This window comes from Colletes latitarsis, chromosome 10 (assembly GCF_051014445.1).
Source record: "Colletes latitarsis isolate SP2378_abdomen chromosome 10, iyColLati1, whole genome shotgun sequence".
In the NCBI taxonomy this organism is placed as follows: domain Eukaryota; kingdom Metazoa; phylum Arthropoda; class Insecta; order Hymenoptera; family Colletidae; genus Colletes; species Colletes latitarsis.
Window position 1 is genome coordinate 8587311 of NC_135143.1, and position 11854 is coordinate 8599164.

Here is an 11854-nt window from a genome sequence, read left to right on the forward strand (position 1 = left end):
CGCCGAGGGACATTTAATTCTAAGTCGGTTAGATTTAAGCTTCGTCGCGAATCTTAAAATTAACGTCGAAGATTTCTTTATTCTACTTATTTCTGCGTTCTACCAAGCAATTATTCAATAAGTAGCTTCTCGTTTCCTCGTTCCCTCGTTCCTAGCTTCGGTCACCACTGTTTCATCGATTGAAACACGTGATCGACCGTGTATCTGGTCCGAAAGATCTAATCGTCTTCCCATGGTAAGCTTGATTGAGGGAAAACGGCACTTCGCTGGAAGGTGTGGAGTTTCCGTATTCTGCGGAAACGCATACCTTCCAGCGGAAGTCGACTCTGTTTCAGGTACTCTCTCTTTGTCAGACAACTTAAGTCGGGTCCTTCGGGCTCCCGGCGGGTTGCGTTGGAGAAATGGAGACCTCGATTCGGGGTTGCAGTTATCTGTTTTCTTGTTGAGATCAAGTTAGCAAGGGCAGTAGGTTCGATCCTCGGATTCGCTGCACGGTTCAGCGTCGCGTCGCGTCGCGTCGCGTATCCCACGATTTAGCTTCATCCCTTTTTTTAACTACGTAATTGCTTGGTACAATTAACATCCAAGGAACTTTGTTTCCTTCTATCGTCCGAATTTTAGATTCAACTTGACTAGACTTGAGCTTCGACGTTAATTTTAAGTCCCTATTGTATGCGTCTCCCAATGTTGCCAAGTAATTATTTAACAAGTAGCTTCTCTCGACTCGTTCTCTCGTTTCTTGCTTCGGTCACCACTGTTTCGTCAAACGAAACATGTGATCGGCCGTCCAGTTTGTCCGAAAGATATAGTCGCCTGCCAATGATAGATCGATTTCTAGAAATAGAAATCAATCTACCAAGGGCAGTGTCGATTCGATCCGAAGATCTGCTGCACGGTTCAGCATCGCGTCGCGTCGCGTCTCCCATAAGTTAGCTTCAACCCTTTTTAAACGAAATAATTACTTGGCACAACTAAACTAGAAGATCGAAGGAATGTTGCTTCCTTCTATCTCTCTAGTTTAGTAATCTAGCTTGTAAGAATGTAAAAGGGAGATCGATGGAACTTTGATTCCATCTATCTCCCTTCGGGTCTCCACTCGCAGCAACCTCCTCGTGGTGAGACCTGGTAATCGGTGTCACCCACGATAGAAAAATTATTCCTCGTGGGTGACACCGAGCTAATGGCTGTGAATTTAGAATTGTTTCTTGATTTAATAAATGAATTTAGATTTATAGTTAGGCAGGTGTTTGGTTAACCATTATTGGCTGTAAATTTAAAATAATTTCTTTAAATATCGGATGATATTGTTAATAAATAGTAATCCTGTATACTTTGCTAAGTTTATCGATTTCAGTAGTTCAATTGACCACTTGTTTTTTTACAAAGTCAAAGTTCTAAAGTCAAGGTATTTACGTTGTTCTAGTACATACGTAGGCCTAGTATCTTCGTTCTTTTTCTTTTGTATCCGCGGTTACTACCTGAGGCATCCCTATTACTTTTCATAATACGAACTTTGCGAGTTACCGATTACAGTTACGTGATAAGACGTATCAAGATGTGTAACATTTAAATTATTATAACAAGTAACATACATATTCATGTTGATATATTTTTGTTTACTTATTGAGTTGTCATTTGTCGCAAACATGATACATAATTTTATAATCGGTCAGTGTTAAGATGAAAGATAAAAATCGTTAACAAGCTCTTTATCTACTTCTATATATATCAATGTATGTAGAAATGGCGGCGGTAGACATTAAAGGTAAATTGAAATGGTTTGTATTTAACGAGTATTATTTATATTTATATTATTTATATTTCAAAGTATTATCTATCTCATTGATCGTTTGTAATTCTGTTTTTATGATTTGTTTAACAGTTATCAAATTGTTATTACACTTAGTAATTATATCGCGTTGATTGCATCACATTTCAGATCCGATACGAGTCCTTTTTTTCCTTTCATTTTTAATATTATCCGGTACGACTCGAAATAGGGTAAAAAATTGCTTTCTGTAATTCTGTAGGGAAAGGTTGTAAAAGGGAGGAAATCATTAACACAATCTATACGCCTGCAGAGTTATTAAAAAAGCTATTTGGAAAAATTTCATCGCCAGACAATCGTATCTATATTTGTACATGGTACTCGATATTCAATATCCGAGCATATCATTCTTAATTAAATTTTCAATTTCGTGGCATTCCTTTTCGCTTGTTGGTAGACACTAGACGGAATATTGAAATATAGGGTGGAACATGGAACGTGATCAGCTTAGATTATATCGCTGCTAGTCGGTTGATCTGAAAATGTTTTGTTTAATATAACATGGCTTCGAATGAGCTTTAAGACGACCAGAGTCAATATTTTGTCAACTCATTGTCAGGTATTTTGTCTATTCTGTTGGGAAGAAACTCTTCTTACTGTTATGGTTGATGGTATTTTGACGAAATAATTCTCGTGTGCGATTCATCGATATTCATAAATGGTAGTAATAGTAGTATTAATTAATATTATTGACGAGAAGTAGGATAAAATTAATAACATTGTTTTTACTCATAAAAGACACGTTGACTTTAGAAATTAATCTTTAGAAGTAAAATGAAGCACTAGTGAAATAAAATTTACATTTTGTAACAAGTGTTTCACAGGTGTCCTTTCAATCACATTCCGAACGCGAACATAAATTGCTAGAAACTGTTTTCTCGTGAAATATTGAACGATGAAAACCACACCAATCAACGATACATTATTTTCCGTAAAACAAAGAAGCTTTTGTCTTGTGCATCAATTTGAGAATATTTAATTTCTGTGCATTTGTTCGATACAAAACCATCTGTATGTTCTGCGGCAGAATATTATAACCTCGTTATAATTGATACCCACGTCTGCGTGGTAATTAGACGCCTATCATATCGCTATGAGGATAATGATCAAAATATACATAAACGTTAGCAGCTGCATTTGGGGATTATTGTGCGTTCCCTAATAGAAGCTAATGAGTCTCAGGTTACTATTCAATCAAGAACTACCCGTAAAGCCCACCTCGGATTTTATATTTCAGCCAGGCCTGCTCATTAAAGCGAATTTTGTGAAAATCTGCGCATACCATAACCAATTCTGTGAAAGTTTGACGAGGGATTATGCGGAGGCATTGCTTCTATAATATCTGATTGGTAAACAACCCTCTCTTTACTTTCATAATTATGTAACATGTTTTCAATGCAAGTTTTACATTACCGGAATTTAAGGGCTCCCTTTTAATCCTACTAAGGTTAAGCTCGTGGGGTAAAAATATAAATTGTCGCATTTGTACTTTCATTTTCGTACGTATAGTTCACTTCTTTTTACGACATTCGAATAACGAGACATTTGTTTGTAATTTTGTCTAAAGATCTTTCCAGATTTTTAATGCTTATTCCCAACTGTTTGCACGCTTTGCATAATATTTTGGATTTTTTTTTATCATTATTTTGAACAACAAAAATTTTTGTTTGATTCATCGCTGTATTCTTTGGTTGAACTTTCGAATGTTTATTTTATGAAACGATCGACAGTCGAGATTCGTATAGATGCGGGCTATTTCTTAAACGCGTAGTGAGATTAAAAACTTTAGTGGAATTAAACGAACGTGCTGCGTGATTATTAATCTTCGAAAAGGTATTCAGGAAAGTATGTTTCCCAGAATCGTATCTTGTATAGTTCGTTTGTTTATTTTGACATGTAAAATTATTCGTAAGGGAACTATTGTTCGACGAACGAGTTGCTAATAATGCATGTTCCCAAAGCTTGGACAAAATATCTTTTTCTTCGTTCAAGGATACTGTGTCTTTATCTGTTTTCGTTAAGGTGAACTTAGAAATCTTGTTGGAATGTTTGCAGTTCGAACTGCATATGCTTTTTTGAAAGTCAATGTTTTCGTTGTCATGTATATCGTCAGTATTACTTTGCAAAAATTCTTTAGATTTATTTTGTATGTCTTCTTCACAGGATTTACACGAATCGATCGATTCGCCAGATTTTCTTGATTTCCTGATATACATCTTCGTTTTCTTTGGAATACGATCCACATTTGATATTTTTAATTTTTTATCCTGAGAGAAATACATTTAAATTATTACTAATCTCTTCCAAAACAAACGTTCGGTTGAGAATGGGTTAATTAACAATTTTAATGTGAATATTTGTATTCAGTATTTTTCTATCAAACAGATAGAAAAGTTAGACTAATTGACGTTTTGTTATTAGGAGAGTTTTAAATTAATAATAATTAAAATGTTAAGCTTTTAAAGAAGGATCAATTTTTCTCTTTCACGGACGAGAAACAAATTTGCACAGTTGGTTGTTAAATGGAAATAAGAATGAAGGTGGGTCGGAGAAAAGTTGACTACAAATTTTGCAATACATTGTTTATCATACTTATGACTTGTACGATAAATACGTCCGACGGAAATAATATTTATTGCTCTCGCGAACACCACGGTTCTTGATTTTAGAATTCTCATTTCTCTTTCAATGTACCTCGTTTACATCGTGGATGCCGTTTTTAAGGAAGATAGATCCTCTGAAATAAGACTTCATCGCGTAAGAGTCTTCTATGGATCTCAATTTTTCTTTATTACAACGCTTGATATACTTTAATGGCAACGATGGTCGCGCGCCAGGTACTTCATCCTGCATGGATATTTTAGACAACGTTCTTACTATTCAAAATTTTGTTTAACTTCGTGTCGAGCGTATGATATTCCGTCGTAAATGCCAGTAAAATTTTTGGATAACTTTATGAACATTGAGAAAAGAAACTGTGTTAGCCGTGTTCGCTTTTCGGAAATTCTACATTTAAATTCTGTATTAAATATGGTTTTTTCAAATTCAACTATTCACAACTAACTTTCTACGATTTAATAACTACTTTCGAAATGTACTGCAGAAGATATTGCACTGATAAAATCCTGTATTTTATTTTTTAAATTCTCTTACTAGACACACCATTACGTACCATCTCATTTGCATTAATAAGGCGTTTCCCGAGCAAGTTTGATCCTTCATAATTCGATATTTGGTTATGAAAATCTTCAGATAAGTTGTCCATGACGTCTAATGTGGATTCGTTAGCTCTAAGTTTGCAGGACTTAATTAAAGGAGCATATCTAAAACCCTCTACAGGTGATGCAGGTGGAGCAGTAGGGTCATTGTCTTCATCCTATATATGAGATACAGTGAATTGAGAGAAAGAAATTCTGTTATGGAAAAAGAACATTACGGGTAATCTTGATTTTTTTGCAGAAGAAAAATATTGTTTGCAAATTGCGATTTCTCGTCGATTAAATGACTGATAAAGTTTTGTTGGAAATATTTTTTTTGTCAAATTATTAGTTGACATTAATTTCGACATTATTTTCAAGTAGCATTGTACTTTTGATTTACGCAAAAAAGAAAAAATTAATTACCTTTAAATAAAAGAGAAATTTATTTTATTTAATTTACTCTGTATTCGATAAACGATTGCATTTAAGTCGTGTTCGTTTTTGATCGAGATCCGCCAGTGAACTTATCGGTAGAACTATACTGGTAGATCTTGTCTTGGACGCGTCTCTCAAATGGAAACTGTCTTCTTATAAGAGTCTTTGTAGCAAACTTCGTCTGCGAGAAAAATACACTATCAACTGTCTGAGATGCTAATCTAAGTTCGAACAGTATCCGTGGACTGGAGAATTCAGAACAAACTTTTAGCAACCCGATCCAAGGGAAAACTTTCGATGTATGATAAAATTTAAAAAAATGACTATCGAAGTTGCGCATTCTAACTAAATAACAACAACCTTTTAAACGCAATTGCTTATGGAACATGTTTTAGAATAGTCTGACAACGCGTATTAAAAATAGTTAAACTTTACATAGATTCAGTTCCGAAACTACTAGCGTTTTATCCGTAATCATTGGAAACGAGAAAGCTTCAGCTTTATAATGGTTTTTGGATTATATCGATCCGACTTTTCGTTTTGGAGATGTCGTCGTGTAAAGGAAAATGTAATTTTAAAAATTCAACTATCTCTGTCTCCGTCGTACATGCGGATCTCGACTCTCGCTCTCGCGATGTTCGTCTTACGAAAGCCTACTAACGCGTATTAAAAATACTAAAACTTTAGACGCGTGTAGTTCCGAAACTACTAGGGTTTTATTAATTATTGAACCATTGTTAGCGGCAGCAAAGCTTCCCCTTTAAAATGGTTTTTTGATTTTGTCGATCCGACTTTCCGTTTTCGAGATATTGTAATTTATGTAAAAGGATATTTTTCTTAATTTGACTATCTCTGTCTCCGTCTGACGCGTCGCGCCGGACCTTTCTTTTTCGTACGTGACTCGCGACCGAGTAGTAATCGGGCGTAGTATTTCCAAGAATTTACTACGCACTGTTTACTATCTACGCGCGCGCGAGTTCATTGATATCAATGAAACGTAAACAAACGCTTCGAACTCTTATATCTCAGGAACTAGCCACCGCATCGAAGCGAAACTAAAATCGCTATATCTCCGGAACTAATAAAGCTATCGACTTGTTCGAACGCTCGTTTTAAAGGGTATTTCATCCTCTATCAAATGATTATACCAGCTACTAAAATTTCTGCTGTCTTCAATGTTTATTTTCACATTTACTTTGACGCTACATACCCAAAGTAGTTTCAGCATTTTCTATTGATCATACGACTGGTGTGCGATAAAATTGGATCATAAATTGTTTATTTAATGGAAAATTAATTTAAATTTCTATTTAGGATGTTTGCATAATTACTAGTCAGCTTTTTTTCGTAAATAATTGTTCCCTCTGGAACTAACTACAGTATCAACTTGAAACAAAATTTGAGTAAATGTGTGATATCTTACAGAATATTGATACAAAAATAATTTGATGATGCTTACCGAAAAGGATAATTGACTATATAATTTACAAGATATGGTGTCGTTAAATTCTAGTTCCAATTTCCACGCCATGATATTATATTTTCACATTCGTTAATTTCTTGAACTGTATCGAATATCGGATAATTACAATCAATTCTTCGTTTCTATATTGTGTGCTTTTCCTTCAGATATCACATACAATTCTGATAAAGTAACAGTCCGTAGCCAAGTAAATTTCAAATTTATATAAAATTTGTTTATAAACGCATCGAAGTGTATATGCAGTTGACTTCATGGCTTGTCACGCTGTTTTTAAATATACAAAGTGGCGGTATGCAGAGGAAAATTTAACCTGTATTAAAGCGGACGCTTTAAATCTGTCTTTCAATCTTTTTTTATTCGAACGACAGGTTAATTAATCTCTCTGATTATCTTCGACGTTTGTTCACTACGTTCAATAATTTCTTTTCTCTCTTGTAAAAGCTTTTGTACGAACACAGACTCGTAATAACGGTTTTGATCAATTGTAATTCGAAAATAATTCACATCTCGATGCAAATATAGAAAATAATGATTTTATATTTTAATTTAGTGAACATTTTTGATATCGAGAATAAAAATCGATCGATTTACCGTAGTTTAGAGCTCTTTTCTATCTTACACTGGTACGAGATTGTAGCAGAGGGATGTTTAGTTGCGCGTGTTCGCGAGAAGATGTCGCATCGATCATAAGCCACATTTTTAAAAAATATCGAAGATTACCATAACTTTCAGATCTAATTTTCTCATCGGTGTACAACATTCTTGGAACAGAACACTATTAATATTTTAATTTTCTATACTATAAATACTGGTATAAAATTCTGTTATTCCATTATATAATATTAAATGGAATATCTAGAGGTACCATTTAGTAAAATGGCGTTGATTTTCAAATCTTCATACCTATGCTTCCCTCGCAAAGAAATCTGTTATCGCTCGTATTACGTTTCCCTTGAAATCCTACTACTAAAACTGGTAAAGAAATTAGAGTGATCTGTTTCTAGTAGAATACTGATTAAAGATTTCAGTTACTGTGGTGATATCGATTCCTTTTGATTCTTTAAGGATGTGTGTATATCGCTTTCAACGATCTCAAACGATCATTGAGGGCACAAGCATTATTGGATCGATGCCACGCGAAATAAGAACTTACAATTAATACAACAATGTTGTTCCAGTAGCGTAGATAGACGGGGGTCGAAAAGAAAAGTCAATCCAAATAGTATTTTTCGGGCACCGTGAACAACAAACGGGGAACTCGTTATAATGTTAGTGGCAAATTAGGAGTAGAGGAAGAGGGAGAGAACACGTCGAACCAAGCAGAGGTGGACTGCGTTTATTTCTCTCAACGATATAACATACTAACGAGCACGAAGCTTCCTATGTACGTTAAAATAGTACAGGAATAATTAATGCGAGTTCATGAGCAAAGGGAATCGGAAAACACACGCGGATCGGCTCGATGAAACGCAAGAAACTGAGCACCAGCTAGGCAGCGAACAATCGAATTATCAGGCTGTTGCAAGCGGAACGAGTACCATTTTTCTGCTTCGTTTTCTCCCGTGCCCAGGGCTTGTAAAACTTTCAGTACACAGGTGCAACTCTTTTTCTTCCTTCTTTCCTTCGTTCTGTCCGTTCCCCAATGCTCGACCACTGGAACCGAGGATGCGGATCATGGTTTTACCGAAAAACTGAAGACACGACGTCATTAACCTAACAAGCTAAATTCGTTGAATATCTTTCCGAGCGTATTGTGGCCGTGTAATCGAAAAAACAGATTTTTTTCTTCATTTTTTCCATGTCGTTTTAGCGTAGTAGAATGGATGAGGGTCACCTTTCGTTACTATTATTATTTGAATTTACTTTATTGAATGAGGTTGAAATACTTGTCGCGAATTTATTCGATAAAGGGATTCTCCTGAATTATATTTCAAAGCTACTCAAATTTATAATACAGAAAGTGAATAAAAATTCATTGAAACGATAATTATAAAAGAACACAGAACAATTTTGACGCGTTTGTTAAAATTTTGAGTCCCTTCGACAATTACTGGTCCCGATTTAATCATTTATCACTTATACGTATGATTTTTCATAATATTAGTCATTAACGAATTACTACTTTTATTCGAAAAATCTTAGAATTGTATAGTTTACGGCATATTCAACGTTACTGTACGTACAATTTCACGTGGAACGTATTTAAATCAGCGAAATGCATGTACAATATGATTTAAAACAGAATGTTTCCTGCCCCTTTCAATCTCATTATTCCCGTATAATTATCGTTTCTTGTAACGAGATAATATCAATACGATTCATCAATCGCTTGCATAACAGTTGGTGTAATCGAATTATATGAATTAATTATAATCCATTGCCAGAAGCGGACGAGACGTTAAAAATCATTCATACAGTCGTCATCGTAATTATTAGGTAACGGAATGTGCATCCAGTGATTATTTACAATGGCTAAATTCGTTTTTCGGTATTTACATACTCTGGGTATATTAGAAATACGAATGTTGGAAATATCATTTTTCTTTATATTAGCGTCACTTTTTAACCAACGGTGGGAGAAAGTAAAAGAGATCAATAGACATTACGTCATTGATTAAATAAATCACTTTTTCTAAAAACAATATAGTTGAATTTATTTCACCAAACAGTAATATCGAATTGATTATTCAAAGTAATACGTTATTAAACAAATACATTATAAAAGATTATTATATTACTTTCAATCGCGATACGAAACAAAGTATTATGGCGAAACAAGTTTGGCAAAACATACTTGTGTATACGTATACTTTATTTTCCACGCGAATTACGGTCAAATCTTCTATTCAAAAACCCCTGTTAAGCTCGACGTATTAAAATTGATGTTAAAATTTCATAATATCGAATATAACATTCACAAAATATTTATAATAAATACGCGGAAAAATATTGAATAACATTTTATTCCCATTTCGTTTTTATATTATATAAAAAATATTGTATTCTTAGGAAAAAGTGTGTTTTGCAGACAAGTTTTCTGTCGGCTACGTACAAATTCAGAACGTTATTCAATTCTACATTCCGGAATAACTGTTTTTAACAGAAAAATATTTATGTATAGTAGTTCACAGCAGTATCTACAGAAAGAAGGTTTCGTCAAAATTGATCCTCGTATAGACAAATTTTATCGACGTTCTTTAATGCTTGGAAAAAATCTACACTATGCCCGTGAGGTATGAAACGTTACAACAATGGTATTATTTTTTAACAAACAAAGTGAAATTTACCGTCGATATATTGGATTGGTCGAGTACACCCGAAAACTGAAGGAGATAAGCCGCGGGCAGGGATCGGTTTGTAGCGCGCACTACGACCTTTTTACGTCGAAACAATAGATCGTAGATACTACTATTCTCGATATTTTCAGGACGGATCCTTCTATTCTATATGGAATTGAAGGGTTTACCCCTCTTTTCGTACTATATCGAAGGGGTTTACCCGCGGTTCGTGGCACAACGAAATTGAGTCGTTCCAAGGGATTAAGTGTGCCCCGTTATGCGCGGGAAACGTACGTACACCATCGAAAGAAATTCGTGGTTCGTCGAATAGATAACAAACATCAAGAAACAGTTACGTATCAACTGAAATATGTTCTCTGTATTCATAAATTTCTTAAAAGTCATGGTACATTCCTCCAACTAAACTGTTCCAAATATTTAGCTATACCCATAATATGTTTTTCTATATTTAAAAGAAGAAAATGTATATTTTATCACACGTGACATTTACTATATACCGAACGAGTCAAATTTTGCAGAAGTTGGAGAAAAAGACGTTTAGTCAGTTTTCGATTTTTATGATTTCTGTGAGATACTAAAACAATTATAAAAGAAGAGATTGGGACAGTTATCGAGACAACGCTGTACTCTTTTAACTGTTTCGATGGTATCGTGATACGACAAGGAACGAAACAGTCATCCAAGTTGAGAGTTTAAATGATCAAAAGTCTATCTGAAGAGAATTAAGTTTGATTGCTACCGGCGCTCGCTTAATTCTTAACTGCTTTCTTCCTCCGATGAAACGCTTAACAGCAGGATTTAGGTCTAATGTTGGTCTAGGTCTAGATGTTCATTGTCGTAAAAAATTCTTTAATATTGATAGCCTGGGTTCAACGATAGATTTATATTAATTCTTCGCGAATCTAGTGTCAATAAACAACGCTAATGCTTGGTGAGGATTTAACCTAATAGACAAATTTATGCAAGATGATTGGAAAACTTTCTTAATTCTGATAACTCTTCGCGGAAAAGATTCTGCAGTTTCTTTGATTACACGGCGTCTTTTTTTCGCAGACTCGCGTCGTTAAACTTGACCACTCGGGCGCGACGTTTAAGAGTGTTTGCACTTCTCTTATCTTGGTTTTTTAAGCAGCCTCTCGAAATTTTGTAACAGACTGACCATAAAATTCCCGGAAGTGGTACTCGGGGAAATTACATTCCGGTTTCTCTTCAACCTTCGCCCGAAAACGTGTTTCGTGTCTAATTTGAATTTGCAGAAACAAATTTATTAATTTTCTACTTGGGACTCCCATTCCGAATTTCTCCATTTTACCATATTTGAAATAAAATTTGGGTTTAGTGTTAAAGATGTCTCCTTGTAATTTTAAAAAAAAGTTCAACTTAGTAGTAGTTTTTTGGGCAGAAATTCATAAATATGAGATACTTTTAGAGTCGTTACGCGAGAATATTCCTATAACGCGTCACGGGGCCCTGTTTCGCTCATTTATCAATCGTAAAAAGAGCTTCGCGTGCATCGCATCCGTCGCGTGCCGTTCGGGAAATCACGTGCTACCGCAGACGATCAAGTATTTAAAGGATGACGTACGTTATCTACTTTCAGCTCGCTCGT